This window comes from Antechinus flavipes, chromosome 5, assembly GCF_016432865.1.
Source record: "Antechinus flavipes isolate AdamAnt ecotype Samford, QLD, Australia chromosome 5, AdamAnt_v2, whole genome shotgun sequence".
Classification (NCBI taxonomy): domain Eukaryota; kingdom Metazoa; phylum Chordata; class Mammalia; order Dasyuromorphia; family Dasyuridae; genus Antechinus; species Antechinus flavipes.
Genome location: NC_067402.1, coordinates 201,462,888 through 201,476,929, shown reverse-complemented (window position 1 = coordinate 201,476,929; position 14,042 = coordinate 201,462,888). Strand labels below are relative to the sequence as shown.

The 14,042-nt window shown below is 33.5% G+C and overlaps 1 non-coding gene across 1 annotated transcript; it reads left to right on the top strand.

Annotated features, from left to right (window-relative positions):
• Nucleotides 1-10,414: 10,414 nt before the first annotated feature.
• LOC127539496 (U6 spliceosomal RNA) lies at nt 10,415-10,516 on the top strand. The gene has a single exon (XR_007947932.1). It is a non-coding gene; the product is annotated as a U6 spliceosomal RNA (small nuclear RNA).
• Nucleotides 10,517-14,042: the final 3,526 nt, after the last annotated feature.

Here is a 14,042-nt window from a genome sequence, read left to right as displayed (position 1 = left end):
TTACAGAAAAAAAATCACTTTGGATAGCTAGCACAGTAAGTGCAAACTTAAAAAAGAAATTTTTTTTTTGTACAGCAAGTTCTGCTCTGGTAGCTAATCAAAAATTTGTATTTTAACCATATAATTAATAGATCAGAAACAGTCCTAGAATAATACCTTTACATTTTCTATTCCATATCATTAGGTGTTTTCAAATGTATATATTCCCAGGACTGAACTCTCATTGGCTATTCCCTTACCACAAAATCAAGTCATATTATTATGGATTTAGAAGTAGAATGGATCTTACATAACATTTAGTCCAATTCTATCATTTTACAGTTTATGGAACTGATGAGAAGCCACCTCCAAACATGTGTATACATACACATACACATACACCCACATTTATACATGTGTATATAACAATGTGTACCTTGAGTCCCCCACCTCCTTATGTTCTGTTTTCTTGTCTCATTATTATAGTTAACATTTCCATGAGAAGTATTAGTGGACATTATGGTTTTGTTTTGATCTAAATAGTCTTCAAACATTTCTCTTTTATATGTAATCCTGGCTTTTGCTTTTTGGTAGATATTGCTTATCAAATTAAGGAAAAGTTCATTTATTTATATGTACTTTAGGTTTAAAAAGACAGATATGACCATTGCATTTTCAAAATCTTTTTTTCTGAATCTATTACATAATGTGATTTTTTATTGTTTTAACATTAATAAGATTTATCATATTTATAGTTTAATATTGAACCAACTTTGTATTTCTGGAGTAAATCCAACCTGGTCATATGGTATAATCTTTTCAAATATGTTGTTATAGCCTCTTTGGTAATCTTTTATTTAATATTTTGGCATTTATATTTATTAAGGATATTAAATTTCTCTGCTTTATTTATCCTGGGATTAGGTATCAAGACTATATTTGTATCAAAGAGAGAATTTGACAGGATCATTTTTCCTATTTTTGCAGTTTATAGAATGTTAGAATTGATTGTTTATTGAATGTTTAATAGGACTCACTTGTAGATCCATCTGACTCTAAAATTTTTTTCCCTGGGATTTCTCTCTCTTAGCTTCTTTCCTGACTTTCTTAAATTCTTTCTCCATCATTTTTCAGCAATTTTCTCACCTTAAGAAAAGACTCTGCCATCATGTCCCTTCAGACTTCTCCCCTGGAAGACCCCTCCATCCTTGAAATCATCTTGCCTTGGAAGACCCACTATTCCTGAGCCTCCTCTATAATTAGTCAATTCTCCCTGGAACTTCCATTTTAAGGAAGTATCCATTTCATTTACATTATCTCCTGATTCTAGCTTATTTGTCTACTAGAGCTCATGGAGGTACTTCTCCATCTTTTTCACTTTATGTCTCAATTTCCTTTTTAGGTATTATCCTCTCCCCTCCTCTCATTATAATCAATAATCCTGAAGATAGGAACTATTTTTCTTTTTGCTTATATTTGTGTAGTGTAGACTTTGCTGCATATTCCCAGGCATTCTACTTCTAGCAGAAGACATCTTGTGTTCCTTTACCTTGTGTGAGTGGTGATTACTTTTTCATTGGCTGCTAAGATGGAAGTCTGTGTATTATATAAAACTACCAGGCTAGGGCATTTCGTCACTCTTCCCCATGGTATTCAGAGAGGCTGATGGTCAGCATTTATCCATAATTTGGACACCATGAAATGACTGTATGGGAAGGACTATCTCTTTCCCATTTTGCCATGTAATTTGGTGTTGGAATTTTGTTATGGTATGTTCTTTTTCATCGGTTCTCTAGGCTCAGGAGAAGCCAGGTGGAATTCTTGGCCCTGGGAACTCAAGTGATAATGACTTTGAAGGCAAGATTCCAGATTAGATATACAGTTAGTCAGTACAGAAGGGAAACCATGAGAACCTAGGTTGCCATGGGAGACATTGGACTTGGACCTTAGTGGAGTTGCATCATTTTGGAAATGAACTAAATTCTGAATGTAATGTTTTTCCTATCCACAGAAAGTGAGGTAGTATAGGGAGGCATTATGCTTTGAGGTGTTGGGAATACTTTTTGGATGGTTATTATTGTTATTCATTTTAACTAAATATTCTTTTGTAAAAAGCCAATCTACTAAGTAATTAAATGGAACTAGGATTTGGAGGGCCACCAACACTGGTGGGTATAGGAGCCAACATTAAAGACAACTGCCCCAGATCCCTTAAAGGAACCAAAGAACCCTAGGGAAATAGTAATAAACACAAAATACATAAATTAAAATGAAAAGAAAGTAATAAAAATAAAATTACTTATAACATTTATTAAGTACTTACTTTGAATTTAGTACTTCCTCAGAGGGAAGTTTGATGAAAGAACTGATTGATCAGAAGAGGAAATAAAATATATTCAGTCTGAAAAAGCTGTATCAAAGATGAAAAAGCAATCCAGAAAGTCAGGAATTGAACCAAGTTAGGAATGAGCACTGAGGAGGAAAGATCAGGTTCTGAGATCCAGTTATTTAAGTTCTCTATTTCTTGTTTTACAGAATCAGAGTATTTCATATTTCTGAAACTAGTCATCCATTTCATTTGTTTTCAATTTTATTTGCATTATGATTAGGAAAATGGATTTCTAGTCATTTCATTTATTTCTTCTTCACTTGTTGTGAGTTCTTTTTTGATGACTTGTTAGTTTCCCTTTTGCTTTCTAAAATTCTTAATTAATTATTTATTTGTTCTATTAGTTTCTCCACATTCTCAATCAAACCAACTCTGAATATTACTTATCATTATTTTTGGTTTTGTTTTCCAGTTTTGTTTATCTCTTCTTTGATTATCAGACTTTACATTTTGTTGTTTATTAGTGGATTAATTTTTTTTTTTGCTTTTCTAGTTTCTTTTTTAAAATTGCATACCTAATTAATGGATCTGTTATTTTTCTTTTGTTGTTGAAATTTTTTCCTTAAGTATTGCTCTGGCTGCATTTCACAAATTGTTATTTAATTTGTTGTAGTTCTCTGTTGTTTCAATGATCCACTAATTCTATAAATAATTTTATTTTCACTTTAGCTTGAGTGTTTTATTCTATTCCTCTTTGTTGGTTATAATATTTTATGTTCATTTATTTATTTAAAGCTTTTTATTTTGAAAACATATGCATGGGTAATTTTCAACATTCACCCTTGCAAAACCTTGTGTTGTAAATTTCCTCCTTTTTTTTCAACCCTCTTCCCCAGAGGGCAAACAATTCAATATATGTTAAACATATACAATTTTTGTAGACATATTTCCACAACTGTCAAGCTGCACAAGAAATACCAAATCAAAATGGGGAAAAATGAGAAAGAAAACAAAATGCAAACAAACAACAAAAAAGGGAAAATACTATGTTGTGGTCCACTCTCAGTTCTCACAGTATTCTCTCTGGGTGCATGAAGAGATCGTCATCATAAAATCATTGGCACTGTCCCAACCATCTCCTTCTTGAGAAGAGCCAAAATCATCAGAATTGATCATCATATAATCTTGTTGTTGCCATCTACAATGATCTTCTGGCTCTGCTTATTTCATTTACATCATCATCAGTTCATGTAAATCCTTCCAGGGCTCCCTTAGACCATTCTGCTGATCATTTTTTAATGGAATAATGATATTCCATAACATCCATACACCATAATTATTCAGCCATTCTCCATCTGATGAGCATCCACTCAGTTTCACCACAAAAAGGGCTGCCACAAACATTTTTGCACGTGTGGGTCTCTTTCCCTCCTTTATGCTCTCTTTGGGACCCAAGCCCAATAGAAACACTACTGGATCACAGGGTATGCACAGTTTGATAGCCTTTTGGGCATAGTTCCAAATTGCTGTCCAGAATTGTTGAATCAGCTCATAGCTCCATATTGGTTATAATTTTTATTATGTTATGATCAGTAGATGGTGTGCTTAATTTTCTGATTTTTTTTTATTGTTTATGGAATCCTTATGCTAGAATTTATAGCCAAGAAAAAGCACATACCTTTTGATTTCTATTCAGCAAACACCAGGGATAGTTAATATCTAACTTTTTAAAAAAATTCTATTTTGGTCTTTTTTTTTTTTATTAACGATCTTTTTGTTAAATTTTCCTAGGTCTGAAAGGTGTATGTTGAGATTTCCAATAATAACAGTTTTGCTTTCCATTTCTCCTGTAATCTGGTCAACTTTTCCTTTAAGTATTCAGATGTTATATAATTAAATGCAATTAAATATTTTATTATGTATGATGCTTTTAAGCATAATGTAGTTTACCTCTATGTTTTTGAGAATGTCTATTTTTACTGTTGTCTTCTCTAAGATTATGATTACTATCTATTCTTTTTGGTGTTCACCTGAGTCATAGTAAATACTGCTCTGACTCCTTATTTTAACTTGGCCCAATTCTTTATTTTTTAAATATATTTATTCCAAATGAAACATTCTTATATTTTACTTTCCAATCTATTATGCTAGCCTCGTCCATTTCTTTGATGGGTTCAGGATTCATTAACCAGATTATTGGTTATTACTATAAATTTTCTTCCAAATTATGCTCTTTGACCTTTTGAACTTTACCTTTTCTGGAAGGATTTTTTTCAATCTTTTGATTTTCTTCTAATAGTTATTATCTTATAGAATCATTGATTTCAGTTTAATGATAATCAGTTTAAAATTTAATTTTCAGGAAGTCTGATCTTTGAATAAGATTTATTCTGTTTCCAATTCATTATTTTATGTCTCTCATTGTTATTTTTGTCTCTTGCTTCATTTCGCTCTTGTAGTCCTTTCAGTCAAGCATTTTTCTTGCTTCCTGACTCTACTGGCAATTATAGTGGGAGTTATTCTTTTCTTCTTGATTCAACCTGGACTCATTTTCTTTAGAGTAGTTGGGTTTTTTCTGTTTATTCATAACTCCAACATCAATTCCTAGATTATGATTTTGTGCCAATACTAGTCTCTGTCTCATTTTGTAGCCGGGAACAATATTTGATCCTCATCTCAATTACATGGACTCCTGTTGATATCCTGTTGACCTTTATGTCCTCTGATGTATCTGATCTGAAAGTAGCAGGTATCAGGCCCTCCAGTATCTTTTGGGCTTATTGTGTAGAATCTCAAATCTCATAGTCTTCTGAAACATCCATTTCGGAGTGCTATGGACTTTGAGCTCTTCTAGAATGTCTTAGTTTATTGAGTTCTGTTCTTCACCCAACACACTGCAATTCATTCTTGTAGATTTTGGTTTGCACTCAAGATTATACTAATATATATGGAGACTCACAATTTCTAGTTCTATGCCCACATTCAAGGCTTCACCAACATATCACAATACACAGATGCTGCAGTATGTAGGTGTCTAGCAAGTTTCTGTATTTTTTGCTCATCCTCATAATGACTTTTCTGATATGGCTTCTTTTTAGCTTCCTGCTGCTTTTATTTATTTTTCTTATATGGTCCTTGGTTGGATGTAGTCACTTAGAGTTGTTCGACTTCTGTTTTTAAGGAGGGCCAATAACACATTGGGGTGATGTTTTGACTTGTGTGTTCATCGGATTTAATTGAGGCAGAGTTTCACAAAGTCGTCAACCTTGTTATTTCTTTCAGAATCATCGAAGTCCAGTGACAAGACAAAGGCCAAGAAGACTGGCAAAGACTCTGGGATGTATTGGATGACCTTGACATCTTCAAGGTCTGACCAAGCTCTAAGAGCTCCTTAGTGCCTGCTTCAGCTGTTTCCATGGTCATAGTAACAAGTTGTTCTCATCTGCCCATTATCCTGGGGCATTCTACCATTCTTCATGTGCTTGGGATAGACATCCCCTAACTTACCAAGGGATTTGAGGCTGTTGTTTACCTTCAACCGGGTTTCTTAGATTGGAGATGCAGTAACTGCCCTGCTGACACAGAGTAGCTGCTTTCTAACTGCTTATTAACTTGTCCTAAGAAATGGTAAAAAGGAAGGGATTCAGAGATACGTGGGGAGACTTCCATGATTTAAGGCATAAAAAAATAGACAATTTCTGCTCTGAGACAACACAATAAGGCACAACAGCATAGGCAGCCTTCAGGACTCTGCCGCAGTATTCTTCCATCAAGACTCAATTGTGAAAGGCTTGATCTTGACCTTCAGATGCTACAAGGAGTAGTTTCAGTCATATCCAATACTTTATGACCCCATTTGGAGTTTTCTTGGTAAAGATACCGGAGTGATTTGTCATTTCCTTTTCTAACTCATTTTACAGCTGAAGAAACTGAGACAAAATGGGACTTTCCATGATCACACAATTATTAAGCCAGATTTGAATTCAGAAAGATGAGTAGTTCTGCATTTCAGGCCCATTTCTATCCCTCATCTCCCATCCACCGTGCCATCTCTGGGCCAAAAGAAACCAAGAGAAGGGGGAAGATAAGGTAGATAAGTCAAGTAGTTTTCCTTGCCGGTCACTAATAATAATGGAGAACTTAAAGACAATCTTGAGAGAGCAGCAATGAGGTAGGAAGTGGGAGGAGAATTTAGTGCCATTTAAAACACAAGAAGAGAGCAGGGTGATATTGTTACTACTGTATTTGATTTTATGCTTATTTTTGTAAAGAAACAATCCCTAAGTAAGTCATTGCCAGTTTTGTAGCTAAACCTCTATGTCTATGGAAATGGCCTCAATTGTTGATTTTGGTCAAGTCTGTGGATAGTGCAGGGGTCTGTGGCTCACAGGGGCTTCTCTAGACTCTTGACTGCAGTCTCCCAGGGTGGGAATGACATTGGAGGAGAAAAGGAATAGTAGGGAAGGGAAAAGAACTAAACCCCTCTGGAGGAGAGGAATAAAGTTTTCTTGGGAATTGCTAAATCATAGAGATAGTATAGTCTGTTTCTCTACGAGGGTCCAGAAGTACAAAAAGTTTTGCAGTCTAGTGCAGACTGACTGTTGCCTGTCTTGACTTCCAAGGGCAAAGAAGGATAGGAAGTCCAGCTTGGGGTGCAAACAACAAATTATGTCAGCTGTGGGGAAGGGCTGCCTTTTTCTTAATATGTTCAGGGACTCTTGCATGCTCTGGGCCCAGTGTTTGTGGAAAATGTGGTAATTAAATAAAACAAGGTCAGGGGATCTCTTAATAACAGCAAAGTAACCAAAGTGACTTCAAAGTTTCTTTATTTTGTCCCTGATTTTATCTACCTCAGAATGCTGCTTCCCCCTACATCTTTATGACTCCATGAATGTTGCAACAGTCAAAGCTCTTGTTTAACAGATGTTGCAACTAACTGTGGGTTGCTTTAATTCTATGACTTTCTCTTAACAATAAGACAGCATGAAACTATCAAGAAAATCCTTCACTTCTTTAATCCTGTGAATAAAAACCCATGTCTCCCAAATGAGTAATTTCTCGTTGGTTTTCTTGAGTATCATTCAGACTGCTGCTATTAAGAATTTTTTTTTTTGAAGAACATGAATAAGCGCTGATTGGCCCAACAGTAGATTAATCTTTTATATATGCCAGAAGTCTCTTATTTTTTCTATATTAATTTTTTTTCTATTTTAAAATGATGAACTTGACAAACATAAAAAAACATCTAAACACTTTTGTATTATACAAATGTTCTAAACTAAGCCTGAATCAGGGTAGTCTTTGGGTAGTTTATGTCTGATATTAGAATGAAATAAGATAATTGTAAGTTATTCAATAGAAAAAGAAGGATATTCCACAAAGATATATATATGTTATATATATGTATCATATCATATATACATATCTCTCTCTCTCTCTATATATATATATATATTTATGTATGTATGTATGTGTGTGTGTATCAAAATTGATCAGTTGAGCAAACGAGCCCTACATCAATTGCCCATCGTGGTCTACTAGCCAAGCATCATAGAGAATACTTGTTTCTTCTCATGACTGTTTTGAACTTGAGTGACTAGGAAGTGATATTTGAGTTTTAGTCCCCTTATCAAGTCTAGAGTATTGTTTCAATATCTTCTCAAGAAAAATTGGTGTAACTTGCATGGATTTGGAATATTTTTTCTACTACAACATATAATGTGGACATGGCTGATGTGGGCATGGGCCCTCACATTGTAGTGTATTACCATCCTTACTCTAGTTTTCTACTGGTAGAAGGAACACCCCCCCATATACCTATGCTAAAAATTTTGTTCAGGGTTTTGTTGATAACCCTGTTCTGGAGGAATTACAATCCCTTTACTAGCGATTGAGCCTCCAACAGTGTTTTTACATTTACATAAAACCAGATTCTCATAATGGAGACTTTTAGATCTTAAGTACTATCATTCACTTAGCAATAAGGCAAAAACACATAATAATACTATCTAAGGTAATTTTCAAAACAAATTCAGGAATAATAACTATATCACAATCTATATATAAGCCTGAGTGATACATGTACTCAGTACTTGTGGGGGAAAGTGGATCATGCAGAAAACTTTCAGGGATAGACACAATGAAAGAAAACTCATATGCTCATAAAACTGGGCTTAGATTTTGATGTCGTTGGTTTATACAAAATCATCTGTACCACATGAAGCTGCTTTCTTGCTAATTGCTGCCTTTATATTTTTATAGCTCTTCAGGTGGAAAAATCCCTTTCTTTTCCATTTTTGAATTCTAAAAATTTACAGGATCTTTCAAATCACCATGATCCTTAAAATAGATAGAAAATGTATATCTTTAATTTATTTATCGATTCCCTTTAAACTAGAAAATTGCAAAGGTCATCATCAGGCTGGCTCTCTGAGAAATGTACACAAGTGCAGGCTAGATATTCACTCACCAGAATTGCAACATTGGCGTATAGCAATTGGAGCTCACAGCAAATTAGTTTCAGTCTGTTTACCCCTCTAAAACTGGATGGGGAAGCCGAGAGCATTATTCACTTTTGAATGACTTTAGCTATCTCAAACCGGACAGGGTACTGAAGATCAACACGTTACAGATGAAGAGGAATCACTCTATAATCAGTCAGCCTCTGTAACTGAGATCTTTCTCCTGTCAACTGAACTTCATCCCATACCTCTAACAGAGGATGCTTTTTAAAAAAAATTTCCTCTCATTTCTTCAGTCTTCCATCTTCACTTACCTGGTTCTTCAATCTTCACCCATTCTTCTACAATCATTGACTAAAAAAAAATCAAAGTCTAGTAAGCAGTGACTTATCTCTTACTGTGATGTAGAACTCACCAAATCTTACCTCTGGAAATCATTCCATAGTCTCCACATAGATATGTGACTTTCTTTCATTTTTGACTTCCTAAGCCTTAAAACAGTTGCATGCAAATGAGTTGAGAAACAACAATCCTGCAGTCTTCTCTTTGATTCAAAAAAAGTTCGTTTCTAACAATGTATTCTTCTGAAAAACATATTTCTTTATACTGAAATGATCTATTTTTAATAAATAAAAATCCCTGCCTTTTTAAATCATCAAGCTCTTTACATATAAAAGGCATCGTCCTATAGATTTTACAAAATATTATATTTATGTTGATGTGACAACTTGTTTTCTATCCCTTTTGTAACTAAACTGTTCACCACATATCTGAAAGCTATTTATTTGTGGAAAATTTAGAAATTATTGTTTAATAAAAGTTTTTTTCTTATATATTCTTCTATGACTTTATTATTTAGTCATTTCAGTTATGTTTTACTCTTCATGACCCCATTTGGGGTTTCCTCAGCAAAGATGCTGGAATAGTTTGTCATTTTTTCTCCAGGTCATGTTACAGATGAGGAACTGAAGCAAATAGGGTTAAATGGCTTAGGCAGGGTCACACAGCTGCTAAGTGTCTGAGACTAGATTTGAACTCAGGAAGACAAGTGTTTCTGACTTCAGATCTGGTACTCTTATCTGCTGTGCCACTGTCCTATGAAGTAGACAATGCTTAACAGTCTTTACCTGAAGATTTAATTCTTTTTTCCTTAAGCAAAAGTAATTTTTCTGCAGGACAGTTAGGTGACATAGTAAATAGAGTGCTGGACCTGGAGGCAAGAAGACTCATCTTCCTGAGTTCAAATCTGGCCTCAGACATTTGGTATCTGTGTGATCCTGGGTAAATAATTTAACCTTATTTACCTCAGTTTCTGTATCTGTAAAATGATTTGGAGAAGGAAATGGCAAACTATTCCAGTAACTTTGCCAAGAAAATCCCAGATGGTCCCACGACAAGACTCTAACAGCAGAACTACAACAATAACAACAACAGCTATTTTTCTTTCCCTTTTGGGCCCAAACATCTCTATATGAAAGGTAGCATCTTAAAACTACTATAAAGAACTGTATCCCCACATACAAAAAAAGAAAAACAGAATTGCACATGAAGCTATGAATCTCTATTACATACATTTTATTTTTCAAAAGTACATATTGAAATATTTTTTTTTATTTAAAAAATTAATTAATTAAAAAAAAAGAAATATTTACTTTGAAAGCATTATGGTAAAATTTAAATAGTACAAAGATTAGTATAACCCCTGTGCAAGAATGTCATACATGTTCATAAAGCATTTCCTTTTTTAAACATTAGCTGGAAACCTTATCCCATATCAGCTTTCCAATATTTGAAGATTTAAAGATATTTCAAATGGCTACTTTGACCAGAATCTGAAATGTTGAATCTCTATGAGGGAGACTTGGTTTTGGACTAACTCAAAAATGAAGACTTACTGTTTGTAGCATATTCTCAGTACTACCTTTATCTAAGCAGTTTTCATGTTTTGAAATAATTTATTTTAGAAGGAAGGAAAAATATTACTTGAAATCCAAAATTCAAGCCTTTTAAAAATATCAAAGTAACTGACTTTGAAAAATTATTGACATTCTGAATTGGTGTTTAAATTATATTTTTGTAGAGAACACTATCATTAAAATGATCTGTAACTCTCAATATAAACCCAATTGCATTATGTTACTGAGTACTATATCAATTTGCCAAAGTTTTAATACAGGAATTGTCAACCTTGGATTAATACTTGAAAAAACACTTATAATTTAGTATGATGTTTTGTTGCCTATTATGTTCAGTTTGAAATTTGAAAGAGAACCAGAAAAAAAAATTGTCATCTGGTTAAGAGCACTATAAATCTCACATCTTTTAGCTGTTCACATAATGTTTAATTACCTTATACAAAAATTTCCAAATATATGAATTATACTTTAATAATTGTTAAATTCATGTCAAATTATTTAGCTGTAAATGGTAATCACATTTTGTTCTTGTAAGTGACAACAGATAAATGTTTTTACATGTAATTCTGTGGTTCATTTGTTTTAATTTCCATTTTGATTTGAAATATAAATCCATGGTACTTATCTGTTTATAATCTACTATTTTTTTTAAAAAGGATGTAAACTCAGCTACATACTAAGGGAAATTGCACCAAAAAATTTATATGAGGGAAATCCTTATTTCCAGAATCAAAATGCCAACTGGAATATTGAAATGCTATTCCAATATTTTGTTTAATATTTCAAAGTAGACAATTACTCATTGCTAAACATTATTTCCTGGTGCTGATATTATTTCTAATTTACAGAAGTTGCATTTAAACTTTTCTAAAAGGCAGCTTGCTTTTGGCTTTAAATATGCTTAGTATAACTTGGAACTTCTGTAAAAGTTTTCTGTAGAAAAAGTAATGCATAGATTCATTAGCAACAGAAACATGTCTATCAAAATTTTAAAATTAGTACTTTTTCTGTTATAATGTTTCATTTGAGACAATACATATATAAGAGCAACTAAAAACATTGAGTTTAACTATGAGACATTGTTTTCACAGATAAAATGGCATTTCAGCTAAACAAAATACAGAAAATGTTGATATGTAATAAAAGTTGATTCTAATTTCTATAAATTGTACTTGTTTTGAATAAAGTGTATAATGATTTATTTTTAAAGGAGGAAGTATATATTAAATATATCAAAAACTATGTTGCTCTACTTGTCCAAATCCCCTTCTGAACTTCTTTCCATTTTCTTCTGTGACTTTTAAATGTTTCATTGGTTTTCTTTTCTTTCTTTCCTGTTCTTTTTCCTAAATGACATTGAATATCATCCTCAATTTCTCCCATAATTCATCCTAATAAAAAAATCTCTTCTCTTGCAACAAATAAGTATAGTCAAGCAAATCAAACACATTTTTGGGTTTTGTTTGGTCTGAAAATGCATGTCTTGGCAATAGGGCAGAGCCAAGATGAAAAGTTAGAGGCAACCCAGCAAAATTCTCTCAACATTCCCCTCCAAAAAAATAACACCTCAAATAAAATTTTGTAGTATCAGAGCCAATAAAAAGTCAAAATGAGACATTTTTTCAGCCTAAGAAAACTTAAGAGGTTGGCAGGAGAAGTTTGGGACACATTGGAGGCTTGGCCAGAGCCAATGAAAGTGGGGTCAGCAATAGTAGCCACAGCAGCAGCAGCAGCTCTGAGAGTTCTTAGCATAGAAATAGTAAGGATGTGTGTGTGTGTGTGTGTGTGTGTGTGTGTGTGTGTGTGTGTGTGTGAGAGAGAGAGAGAGAGAGAGAGAGAGAGAGTGAGAGAGAGAGAGAGAGAGAAAAAGAGAGAGAGAGAGAGAGAGAGAGAGAGAGAGAGAGAGAGAGAGAGAGAGAGAGAGAGAGAGAGAACTGGTCAGAAAAAGATTACCACAGACTTTTTGCTCACTTTGGTTGCAACTGGCATTGTTTGGCAACTCTATTGCCCGTATATAGTTCTGGTTTGCAGTTCCAGAGCAGAGAGAAGCACTTATGATCAGTCACAAAAAAACAAGGGCCCTTCTTGCAGTTCCAAGGCAGAGAGGAATGCAGGCAAAACAATGTAGGAAAGCAGGGACCTTTCCCAAAACACAGAACAGGAGATATCCCTCACATCACACCACCCTGAAAGACTCCAGAATTAACTATGAAAAATAGCAGGACAAAAGAGCCTGAAACTTGGGAGTGACTTGGGAATTCAAAGTTAAGAAATAGGCTCAAAGATGAAACAAACAACAAAGTAGAATGTGATCATATCACAGGTGGCATGGAAGACCACTACATTAACTCAAAAGACAACAACGTGAAAACAATTAAAATAAAATCTCACAGAAAAATGCTAATTTGACTCAAGCCCAACTAAATTTCCTGGAAGAAATAAAGAAAGATATAAGTGTAGAAAAAAATTAGGAGGGAAATTAGTGGTGCAAGAATATGATGAAAAGATAATTTAAGCTTGATTTTTTAAAGGCACAAAACTGAAGAAAATTACATCTTAAAGATAGAATTGGTCTAATGCTAAAAAGAGGCAGAAAAAATTCACCAAAGAAAAGAATTCCTTAATGGAATTCTTGGGAAAAAGAATGGCCAAATGGAAAAAGAGATACAAAAGCGCACTGAAGAAAATAATTCCAACCTATTTCATTTCTAATTCTTAGTTATCACAAAGGATTGCTACAAATATTTTGCCGTATTCTGATATTTTTCTTCTTATCAGTGGATTCAATGGAATATATGAAATCTTTTGTTCAGAGAGTAAGGACATTTTAGCCACTTTAATTGCATAAGTCCAAAATGCTTTTCAAAATGATTATAGTATTTCATAACTCAACTGAACAATGGCTGTCTATTTCCACAACTCTGCATTGTCATTTTGAGGATCTTTTTTTTTTTTTTTGCCAGTTTTTAGGGTGTGACATGAAACTTCAGGGACTGAACTTTGTATTTTATTGAAACCAAGTAATCAAGTAACTTCTGAAATAAGTTTGTAGGTCGTGCGTTGATAGTGGTTGATACATAGCATATTGTAAAGACAAATAGTGAGATTTCATTACTTATAATGAAAGTTGTAACTGTTGAGCAGTGAATAATAAAATGTAAGAAAAAAAAAAGGAATCCCCTAGTTCAAATAAAAGAAGCAATTTTCTCAATTACACCAAATCTGCTTTTAAGCAAAAGCCAATTATGATTAAAAAACTCTGCTAAGGCTATTCAAACCTCTTCATGAATTACAGTTTATCAAAGAGATGTGATATATTATGTGGAATAGAATAATTAATGTGTCTTAATAAATATT